General features: G+C 40.7%; 1 non-coding gene across 1 annotated transcript; it reads right to left on the bottom strand.

Annotated features, from left to right (window-relative positions):
• Positions 1-4,296: 4,296 nt before the first annotated feature.
• On the bottom strand, positions 4,297-4,364 carry Trnat-ugu. Its single transcript has one exon. It is a non-coding gene; the product is annotated as a tRNA-Thr (tRNA).
• Between the last annotated feature and the right edge of the window lie 7,260 nt (positions 4,365-11,624).

The following is an 11,624-nucleotide window of genomic DNA, read 5'->3' on the forward strand; positions in this document are numbered from 1 at the left end:
GCTGCAGTTTTAATTTTTTTTAATTTATTTATTGAAGTACTAGTATTTTGAATTCCAATTCTCAAGCTCGCTAGGCAGGAAATTTTACCACGGAGCCGTGCCCCTGTCTCATCATTTTTGAGAGACAGTCTTGCATCCTGCCCAAGCATGCACTGGGTTGCAATGCACTTTTGTGATGCTTCCTGGTAGGCATGGTAACAAGACACAACACCTATCCAGCTCTGTTAAGAAGGGAATAACAAACTTTTTTTCCCCCTGGGCTGGCCTTGAACTACAATCTCAACAAGCTTAGCTTCTCAAGTATTAAGAGTACAGACATGAATCACTAGCACTTGGTTTTTTTATTTTGCTTTATAGATCCTTAAATTGACACTCTTGGCATGCCTAACTTGAGACTCTATGCTTATTTATGTTTACGTGTGTGACTATCAATGGGTGATTCTTGATCTGCAATTGTGGAGTCAATGTAGAATGGATATCTATTTTCTCTTTTTTCCTCTCTCTCTCTTCTACTGCTTCATCTAAAAACAGTTATTCAAAGTCCTTAACTCAGCCAGTTCTGATAAAATAAAGGCATTATAAAGTTTCAATTCACTTGTGACTGCATAAAAAATTGTGGAGTGATTTTGATCTGTTTCATTGTGTTATAAACATAATTTGGATTCACCTTTCCATATGTGTATATACACAAATATATTACAAAAACATTCATGTTTATATAAATACATATATGAGTTTATGAATAAATGTGTTTTGTAAATTGTTATTTTGGAGGGAAATAGTTTAAGATTGCTTTCTCCTTGGATCTTTAGTAAAGTAGAAGAATACTAAGGATATTTTTATTGGGAAAGGAATCAATTTTATTTAAATTCAAAAGTGTTATGATTATTTCAAAATGCAAATACAAGGAAAAAAGAAACGTCAAGTACCAAAAGGCATATGGAGAAGAAAGTTAAAGAGGAAAAGAAATACTCTTGGATGAAGAACGATTTGTAGAGTTTGGATTGTCCTAAAACGTTGCTCCAAAATGGAAAAGTGATAGGACAAAACTCCAGATGGCTCAGGGAAGTTGAAATGTGTATGAGTATATCTTAATTATATGAATGATGGCACCTATGAAGTTTATGTGGATGGTTAAGTTGGCTCTAAGAGCTATCTAGCCTGGCACTGATGGCTCATGCCCTGTGATCCTAGCTACTCAGGAGACTGAGATCTGAGGACTTCGGTACAAAGCCAGTCTAGGCAGAGAAGTCCATAGGACTTATCTACAATTAACCAGCACAAAAAGCTAGAAGTGGAGGTGTGGCTGGTAGAGTGCCTGTTAAAGCCAAACAGTACAAGCCCTTGTACTGGCACAAAAGGAAAAAAGAGCTACCTAATTTTTTTCCATGATCAAAATCAGATACACTGATATAAAACTAGACTATAATTCTCTATATCTAAAGCCACAACGTATCTTAAAATAGTGTGCTTTACTAATATTTTGGGGGGGGGAAACTGATATAAGGACAAAAATTTTGTGTTTTATTGTGATAATTATTTGTGTTTTCTAATGGTGTCATTTTTTTGTTGTTATTGTAGAGTTGATATACAGAGGGGTTACAGTTACATGAATCAGGTAATGAGTAATGAGTACAATTCTTTTTGAGCCATGTCTCCCCTTCCGTCACACTCTCCCGTCCCCACCCAAAAGATGTACAGTTCATTTCCCACATAGTGTCTAGTGAGTACCACTGTGTATTTGTTCACTCTTGCTCCACCTTTTCTGTGTCCCCCCCGTTACCCTCCCAAACACACACACACACACACACACACACACACACACACACACACACACACACACACTGGGACATGATAAATTATATTGAACTCTAGATATTCACATACTGAGGCTGAAGGAAAATATGCATAGGAATGGTTGACAAAGGCTCAATAGCTATATGCATATGATCATTTTAAATTATATTTTTGTCATGTTACTGAATCTTAATTGAATCAGAGTTCCTTTAAGTATCTGATTACAGAAAAGTTTTTTGAATGACCCCTTTATTACTGTGGTTAAACAATCAAAATATTGTTTTAGGTGATTCTAACATAGTTGCAACCTATATGTCCCTGAAAAAAAATGTGTGGTTCTGAACACCATCTAAATCTTGTGCAAGTATTTGTAGAGCTAAAGGTGTACAGGTTCATTACATGAAGGTGAACAGAAATTGCTGTCATGTATACACTGCACCTTGTATCTACAATGTCTACAATGATCAATGAAACTTTCAATACTTCTGTCTGTAAACAGTACATTCAAGTAGGAAAAAAAAAACAACAAAAAACCCACAAACCAACAAACTACCACTGGGGCAGGTACTGGAGACTAACACTTATAATCCTAGCTATTCAAGAAGCTGAGATCTGAGGACTGAAGTTTAAAGGTAGACTGTAAAGGAAAGTCCACAAGACTCTTATTTCAAAAAACCAGAAGTAGAGCTGTAGCTCAAGTATAGAGCACCAGCTTTGAGCAAAAAAGCTAAGGAACAGTGCCCCGGCCTTGAGTTCAAGCCCCAGGATGCATTCACACACACACATACACACACACACACACACACACACACACACACAAGAAAAACTCTACAATATAAGCTGCCCTGCTATTAAAACCTGGCCTACATCTATTTTTCTAGGCTAAATAAGAATTGTGTTATTGTGTACAGGAATTGCACTTGTATATTGAGAAGTCATTCTATTTGAAGTTAATAGTATTGCTAAATTTGGAAGAGGTCTGAAGCTTTTTTTTCTTTTTGCTAATGCTGATACTAGTAAGCCAGGGACTCTAAACCTGGCATTAATAGTAGAAGTTAAATTAACAAAGGACTTCTGTGTAGCTATGATGGTGATTGCTGGCCCCTCTGTATGTTCAATATATTTATGTTTCCCAAATATGTAAGCTTGCTAAAATGTAAAGTTTAGGAGAATACTTAACCAAGCTGATAAATGTGTTCATTGGTGTGTGTGTGTGTGTGTGTGTGTGTGTGTGTGTGTGGTCTTGGGACTTGAACTTAGGGACTGGGCACTACCCTTGAGCTTTTGTAGTCAAGGCTAGCACTCGACCATTTGTGTCACAGCTCCACTTCTGGCTTTTGGATGTTTAATTGAAGATTCAAATCTTAGGACCTTCCTTCCAGGGTTGGCTTTGAACCATGATCCTCAGATTTCAGCCATCCTGAAAAGCTAGGAATACAGGCATGAGCCACCAGCACACTATTTCAGTGTTCATTCTTTATCCTAAACTTTTAAATGCACCTTTGAGTGGCTAACAGGGAAAGTTTGATGGTTCTAACATAATGCTATCAATCATAATTATTATCCTAAATTGCTGTGTGTGATAGAAATAACTACACTGTTTTGTCAATTGCTAAATTTGTTTTGTAAAATTCTAACCATGGCTGTTCTAAGTCTTTTGTTATTTCAGTTTTCATCCATTCCTAAAGAATTAATCATCAGAGTCATGGAAAATGTCTTTAGCAAGAATATTTTGTTGTATGAATTCATTTCTTTTTAAATGTTTATTCTTGTTAGTCTTGCTTTATTTTTTCCTTTGTGATGATTCGTAACTTACCTGTTGGCTTTCTGTAGAGGTAAAGCTTGAGACAAAGCCACCTATGTAATGCGTTGAGATGCTAGGATATCACCTGCAATACAATTAAATTTAAGCATAAGATAAGCCCAGATAAGCCAGCCTAAAAACCGCTCCCCACACCAAAGCTCTTCCAGGCACCTCTGACAGAAGGCAGACTTCTTCCTTTGGCCTTCTACTTAATAAGAGACAAAATGACTGTTTCTACTGGCTGCAAACATAGCCCGTTAGTCTTCCATACTCATGGAGTTATTTGTTTAAAAATATGTATTTATTTAAAAATTTGGGGAGAAAACAAAACATTTCAAATATGGTTACTGTTTTCTTTTATATATTTTTATGATAAAGATATTATACAGCGAGGTATATAGTAAGGTAATGAGTACATTTCCTATTGAACATTGTTAACCCTCCTTTGTTTTTCCACTACCATCCCTTCCCTCCCAATATCCCCAACTCCTTGTGCCCCACCTTCCACGCCCGAAGTTGTAAAGTTTGTTTTCAACATAGTATCTTGTACATCACTCTTGGAATTGCTGCTGTTGTTGGGGGGGTTGGGGGCCAGAACTCTGGGCCTGGGCGCTGTCCCTCAGCTCTTCAGCTCAAGGCTAGCACTCTACCACTTGAGCCACAGCGCCACTTCCGGCTTTTTTTTCCTGCTTATGTGGTGCTGGGAATCGAACCCAGGGCCTCATGCATACAAGGCAAGCGCTCTACCACTGAGCCACCTTCCCAGCCCCATCATGAAATTATTTAAAAGAGGATTCCTACATGAGTCTTTTGAATTGGATGTCTTCTAAGGTTTTGTTGTTTTGGTTTTTTGTGGAGCTGGTCCTGTGGCTTGAACTCAACGTCTGAGTGTTGTCCCTGAGCTTTTTTGCTCGAGGCTAGGGATCTACCACTTGAGCCACAACTATACTTCCAACTTTTTGGTGGCTAATTGAAGAGTCTCATGGACTTTTTTTGCCCAGGGTGGCATCAAAGCTTGATCCACAGATCTCAGCCTCCTGAGTAGCTAGAATTACAGACGTGAGCCACCAGCGCCTGGCTTGTCTTCTAAATTTCACTCCCTTCACCAGCTTTATAATAATGTTTCTACTTTTAAGCTTAAATAATGGTTTTTATTTGTTTGTTTCATGGTGAGTTTGAAATCAGGACCTTCTACTTCCTGGGCAAATGCTCTACCACTTTACCCACACTCCCAGCCCTTTTTGCCTTACTTATTTTTTACATAGAGCTTTATGCTTTTTTCTAGGGGCCATCTTTGGTCCATGATCCTCTTACCTAAGATTCCTGTGCTGCTAGGATTGTGGATGTAAACCATACTGCTCAGGCTGCTTAGTAAGATGAAGATTTGTGTTTTTTTAATAAAAGTTTTTACTGGCCCAGGCTGGCTTCAAACTGTGATCCTCCTGATCTCCACTTCCCAAACAGTTGTGATTATAAGCACAAGCCACTGTGCCTGACAACAGAGGGTTCTTTTGCCTTATATACTTTAGCTATTATCATGTGTCCCCTTTGCACATCCCCAGCTGAATTGGCCAACACTCAAATTCTCTCTCAAGATTGAGGAATGACCAAACAAAAGGGGGAGATTTATAACAGGTACTTAGAAACTGCTGTTTATGACAAGCATGGCTTGCACACTTGGGCCCACACATTCCACAGCATAACGAAGAGCTGGATGAAAGCCTGGTGTCCTTGCCCCGACTTCGTGTTCGGTTTTGTCCTGTGTTATTTTCTCTGTGGTATCTTGTAGCCACATCAGGATCCAAGAAGGAGAGAACAGATGGATATAATCCTTCAGCAGGAGTGGAAAGTGTGCCCCTCACATACAACACAACAATGTGCCTTTCTATTGTAGCCAGGTGTTTCCTGACCATCTGAGATGAGGAGCAACTGGGCCACACCTATGATCAGAACTGTTTAGTAATGGCTACCTCTCTCGCCTTGCTCCTGTCCTCCTTCTATTTAAACCTAAAGCACATGTCTGTACCCAGAAGATGGGCCTGACATCCCTCCTGGCCCCTTCCCATATGTGTACACCCAGTTAACAGTCTTTCTTTACCCTTCACCACCACTTGTGTGTTTTTATGTTTAAGTTGTTGTACAAAGGAATTGCTGTTCAACAAAGTAGTATATGAATACAATGAATCTTCAACAATGTCACCCCTCTCATTGTTCCTCACCCCCATCCCTCCCAACCTACCTCTTCCTTCCATTTTTTTAATTGTATAGAATATGCTTTGTATTTTGTAACTTTAAAAAAAAAAACTTTTTGAGGCCAGTGTTGAAGCTTGAACTCAGGGCCTAGATGCTGTAGCCCTTAGCTTTTTCACTCAGGGCTAGTGAACCACTTGAGCCACAGCTCCACTTTTGGCTTTTTGGTGGTTAATTAGAGATAAGAATCCCATGGGCTTTCTGCCTGGGCTGGCTTTGAACTTCAGCCCTCAGATGTTGACCTATTGAATAACCAGGATTACAGGTGTGAGTCACTAGCCCCCAGCGCTATTTGTCTTGTTATTTGGTGAATGGCTGGATTTGATATGTTGGAATTGTCGGCCTCTAGCTTAGAACTCCTGGTTACACTTTGAGTAAAAAACATTAATCTTTGATGGAAAATACTACTAAAGACTGAGACAGATTTGCTCAGGATCTTCAGCAAAACACAAGATCCGAGGTTTCTGGTGGTACACAAGGCTTCCCATGGCATACAAACCAGCATTCAGGAAGTGTCAGCAAGTATTATTCCTGTAACAGTGAGCAGAGAAGCCAGCAGACTTTGCAAGATCATCGCCCCAGCCATGACTGGCCTTTGTCTTCAGCTGGCAGAGGTTTCTCATGCGTCAGCTGTGGTGTCTAGCTTTAGCTTGAGAGCTGGGCCCTGTGGCTCAACGAAACTCAAAAGGAACCATTAATTTGGGGGGAAATTAGTAACTTTTCAGTGAAGAAACCCAGCAGATAGCACTAAGCCAAGTGATGGAGATTAATGTCCCCAGTGGCTAAGTCCAAAATGATTTCCAATTAGAAAGTTAAGCCTGTTAGAGAGAAAAGGACACAAGAACTTTGAATAGGCAATTTACAGAAATATACCACGGCCAATAAATAGGTGAAATAAATGCCAGAGAAATGCAACACTGAAACTTTATGAAGTGTCACTTAGGCTCTACCAGAATAGCAAAAGTTTGACGAGAATGAAAATAGTTACTAGCCTTGGTAACACTGGGGTGACACTCACCCCAAACACTAACTTTCCTTATAAGTAGAAATGTGACAGTAATGTTTTTGGAAATCAACTCACTTTGTCTTTTAAAGTGAAAAATCTTGGGGGAGGGAAAGGATAGTGGGAGAACAAGGGAAGGGGTAACAATGCTCGAAAAGAAATTTATTCATTGCCTCACTCATGTAAGTACAGCATCTTTACAATAAAATAAAATTTAAAAAAAAAACTAAAAATCTAAGCAAGGCTTATATCTGTAATCCAGTTACTCAGGAAGCTGAGGTTTTGAGGTTCAAAACCAGACCAGGCAGAAAAGTTCAATAGATTCCATCTCCAATTCACAAGCAAAGTACTGAGCTGAAGGCATAGCTCAAGTGGTAAAGAACCAGTTGAGCAAGCCAACAGAACAAGAGCAAATCCCTAAGTCAAACCCTGGTACTGCCAAAAATCAAATGACTATTCTACATCGTATCCCACTTTGAGCCTCTCTCCTTGGAATCTATCTGAAAAAAAACAAACAATTAAAAACAATGATCATGTATTGCAATATTTGTGGCAAATAGCCAACCAGACCCATAATTAAAATATAAACAAAAGGAAAACTAATAAACCACAAATCACTGGATAGTAACTTAATAAAAGGTCTTAGATTTGTAAGCAAAAGACTTGGAGAGAGTTCTAGAATATACTTTTTTATATATATTTTCCCTGCCTGTCTGGCTTCTAAGAAGGTGTAAGGTTACAGGATGGTTTTCGGACATTACCTGAAGAGGGGACTTGCTGTGCATAAAGAGGTGAGTGGAAGGGAAGCAGGAGGGGAAAGAGTAAAACACTGCATTCAGAATACCAAAATCAAGGTTCAGCAAAAGAAAACACTAGGAAGCAGGTACTTGAAAGGGGTGGGATGGGGACTAGGGAAAGGAGTAAATGAATAAAGACAAGAGGGGAAGAATGCAGTCAAGAACCCAATCTATATCCTACACAATTAAGAAGACTGAGGGAAGGGGTTGAAAGAGGATAACTTAAGGAAACTGAGGCCTGGTGAAGGCAACTCAGATATATGGTATTTAGAAACACAGAAGTGTCATCTTTGCTTCAAAGAGAGACAACAGGACACATTTCTTCCTGAGAAAATTGTTCCCCAAACTTAAGCCACCCCTTACCCCAAATGCAGATAGCAGGACACCTCCTCACCTCAAGGATAAGGATCTGTTTTATGGGAGGATGCATTCTTACCTGGACCTCAGAAAGGTGTGATTAGAGCAAAAGACAAAGCACCTATCTTTACATAACTTCTAAGCCAGACCCCCTGCATTTATCCTATAATACACAGCCCAAGGAGCTGTGTGTGCATTTCTCTCTCTGGGTCTGTGTGTGTGTGTGTGTGTGTGTGTGTGTGTGCATGTGTGTGCGTGTGTGTGTGTGTGTGTGTTTGGAGCTGTGTGTGTGTGTCTCTCTCTCTCTGGTCTGTCTCTCTGTGTGTATATGTGTATGTGTGTGTTTTGGGGTCTGTGTGTGTTTCTGTTGGGGGGGGTCTGGGTCTGGGTCTGGATCTCTCTCTCTCTCTCTCTCTCTCTGTCTCTCTGTCTCTCTCTGTCTCTGTCTCTCTGTCTGTCTGTCTCTCTCTCCCCCTATGAGAGCACCCACACTCTATTAGAGTGTGCCCCTTGTGCCCCTGTCCTTCTGTGTGTTTGTCTGCTTTTTGTCTGTTTGCTTGCCTGCTTGTTTACTTACTCAATAAAGCTCTGCAAGTTTTCTTAGTACTATAACTTGTCCGGAAATTCTGATTCTGCGATTGAAGTCAAGGACCCTAAGTGAAGAGTTTCTACATTTAAAAGAAAGCTTCATTAAATCTCACCTCTGTCCGGAGACAGAGTAAGTCTGGGAGGATGGGTGAGAATGTTGAAAGGGTGACAGTGATCAAGGTATATTTTATTCATAAACTGATTTGTTAAATGGCAACTCCTTTGTACAATTACTTAGAGATAATAAAAAAATTTAAACTCCCATAATAAAAATGGCATTCATGGGCTGGGAAGGTGGCTCAGTGGTAGAGCGCTTGCCTTGCATGCATGAGGCCCTGGGTTCGATTCCTCAGCACCACATAAGCAAAAAGAAAAAAGCCGGAAGTGGTGCTGTGGCTCAAGTGGTAGAGTGCTAGCCTTGAGCTGAAGAGCTGAGGGACAGCGCCCATGCCCAGAGTTCAGGCCCCACGACCGGACCCAAAAAAAATGGCATTCATGAGATAATCCCATTTATATATACATATTCATACCAAACATATTTAGGTGTAAAATTTTGTCAATTGGTGACTATTGAGATTATCTTGGAGTGGCAAGATTTAAAATTATTTTAAAAGTTCTTTCTTAGCCAGTACTGGTGGCTCACACCTGTAATCCTAACTACTCAGGAGGCTGAGATCTGAGGATTGCAGCTCGAACCCAGTCTGAGCAGAAACGTTTCTGAGACTCTTTAATTAATCACCAAAAAAAAATCCAGAAGTGGAGCTGTAGCTCAAGTGGTAGAGTGCTAGCCTTGAGCAAAAGAAACTCAGGGACAGCATATAGACCCTGAGTTCACATCCCATGACTGGCACACATAAAGTTCTTTCTTATACTATTATTCAAATTATTTAAAGAGCTATATTAATCATATAAACTGAAACAAGGTCATAGCTATTCAAGAGGCTGAGATCTGAGGATGCAGATCTGAAGCCAGCTAGGACAGTCAAATCTCTACTTAACCAACAAAAAAGCAGGAAGTGGAGCTGTGGCTCAAGTGGCCAGCGTTAAGTGAAAACACTAAGCAAGAGCACAAGACCCTGAAGTCAAGCCCCAGTATGAGCACTAGAACAAAACCAAACCAAAACAACAATAACAAAACTGTTTTCACACTGAGGGAGGAAAAGAAAAACAACTTGTCAAGGAACCATCTGTCCCCTGTGAATCTACCTGAGGATTTCCTTCACACCTACCATTGTAGGTGTGGTGGTGGAGGTGTTATTTCCATTATGGATTCTAATGCTCCCTCTCTCTTGCTCTAAGAAGGGTTTTATGGCATTTCGAGATGTGCCAGATAATTATACAATCCTTTCTAATTATACCTTCCTTCCTTCCTTCTTTTCATTCTTCCTTCCTTCCTCTTTCCTTTTTCCGTCCTTCTTCCTTCCTACCTTAATTCCTTTCCTCCTTTTTCTATCCTTTCTTCCTTTTCCTTTTCCCTCCCTCCCTCATTCCTTTCTGTGGTATTGGGTCTTGCACACCTAAGGCAAATACACTACCACTAGGTTATACCCCTAAATCCTATGTGCCCCATTTATAGACATGCTTTATTTCCCAGGTTTGCTTATGGTCTACTCCATGAGTACTGCACATCTGGAAGTGTCAATGGAGAGGAACTCAAGCCCCTGCTCAGTCTTCAGTAATGGAATGCATTCCTAGACACAGACTGAGGAATGTGGAAATACACTGCAATAAGCTGGGCCTTTCTTAATTTCTCAGGCCACTTTTTCAACTTGTTGTATAGCATGAGCCTCTACAGGGCCAAGCCACTGCATGGATGCCGCTAGATTAGAAAAGCATGTTACTTCTCTATGTGAATCCATGGAAATGAGCCCAGGCCCGGCAGCAAACTTTCAAGACCCGCAAAAATGGCTGCTTTGAGGTCCTGTCATCATTGCAGTCTGGCTGTTTTATCGAAAGCTTTCTGCCAACAAAACTCCCACAGCAGAAAACCAACTGGAGAAAAGCCAGGCAGAGGCCTTGACATTGGTTTTTCTAGGCACTGGAAAGGAAATACAGAGGCCAGTGCAGCAGCAGTGCCACGACCATTTGCTCCAGATAGCCTGCCACTGCTGCTGTCCTCAGACAAATTCTGCCACTCACTAGAAAACAACTGGACTCTTAGCTGGGCCATTACCTTCCCCATGACTCTCTGGAAGTCTCTAGTATTCTTGGACTCAAAGCTTTATCCCCTGTATTAGGAAATGAAGGAGAAGGAGGGGAGGGGAGCGTGAGGGGGAAGGGAGGAAGAGGGGCAGGGGGGAGGAGGAGAAGGAGGAGGTGGTAGTGGTAGTGGTGGTGGTTCCAGAAATTCTCTAACATGACTTTGGCACCATCTCTGAGAGACACAAAAGAGAGTGGGAAATTCTTCTTTCTCTCCACTGCAGAACTATGGGCTATTTTGGTTGGTATTTTTGTTCCCCCCCCCAACTTTTTTGGCTTTTATATCTAAAACAAATAAATAAAAACAGCCTGTTCTGTGAACTCTATAGAATGTGAACTAATTTAGTCCCTTCCTTTCTCCCATCCATTGCAGACTCTGGCCACAGCCTGCGAGCATTAGAAATAACTTGTCACCCACTCAACTCATTTCATTCGTAAAGGAAAATATTTATGTTATGCCACCAAAAAGGGTTTCCATGGTAGTGATGACTGTAACAGTGTTGCCTTAGCAACCACTTAAGTCCATCTTGAATGATCCAAAATCTCTTTCACAGACAAATAAGGGAATTCTGTTAAAAATGTGGCTCCACTGGTGGGGAGCCCTAAAAGATGTTTCCCCAGCCCCTAATTCTCCTACCAGCATACCCCGTTCTGTAACTCAGGAACGTTCTGTGTCTTCTGTCCACCAAGTGCTTGCCCTGGCCCTTTTTCTTTTTTTTTTTTTTATTTGTGAAGATACTGTACAGAGGGGTTACAATTACATGGGCAGGATAATGCGTACATTTCTTACCAAGCATTGCAGCCTCCTCCTTTTGTTTACCCTTCACAT

Source organism: Dipodomys ordii, unplaced genomic scaffold, assembly GCF_000151885.1.
Source record: "Dipodomys ordii isolate 6190 unplaced genomic scaffold, Dord_2.0 Scaffold196, whole genome shotgun sequence".
Lineage (NCBI taxonomy): Eukaryota > Metazoa > Chordata > Mammalia > Rodentia > Heteromyidae > Dipodomys > Dipodomys ordii.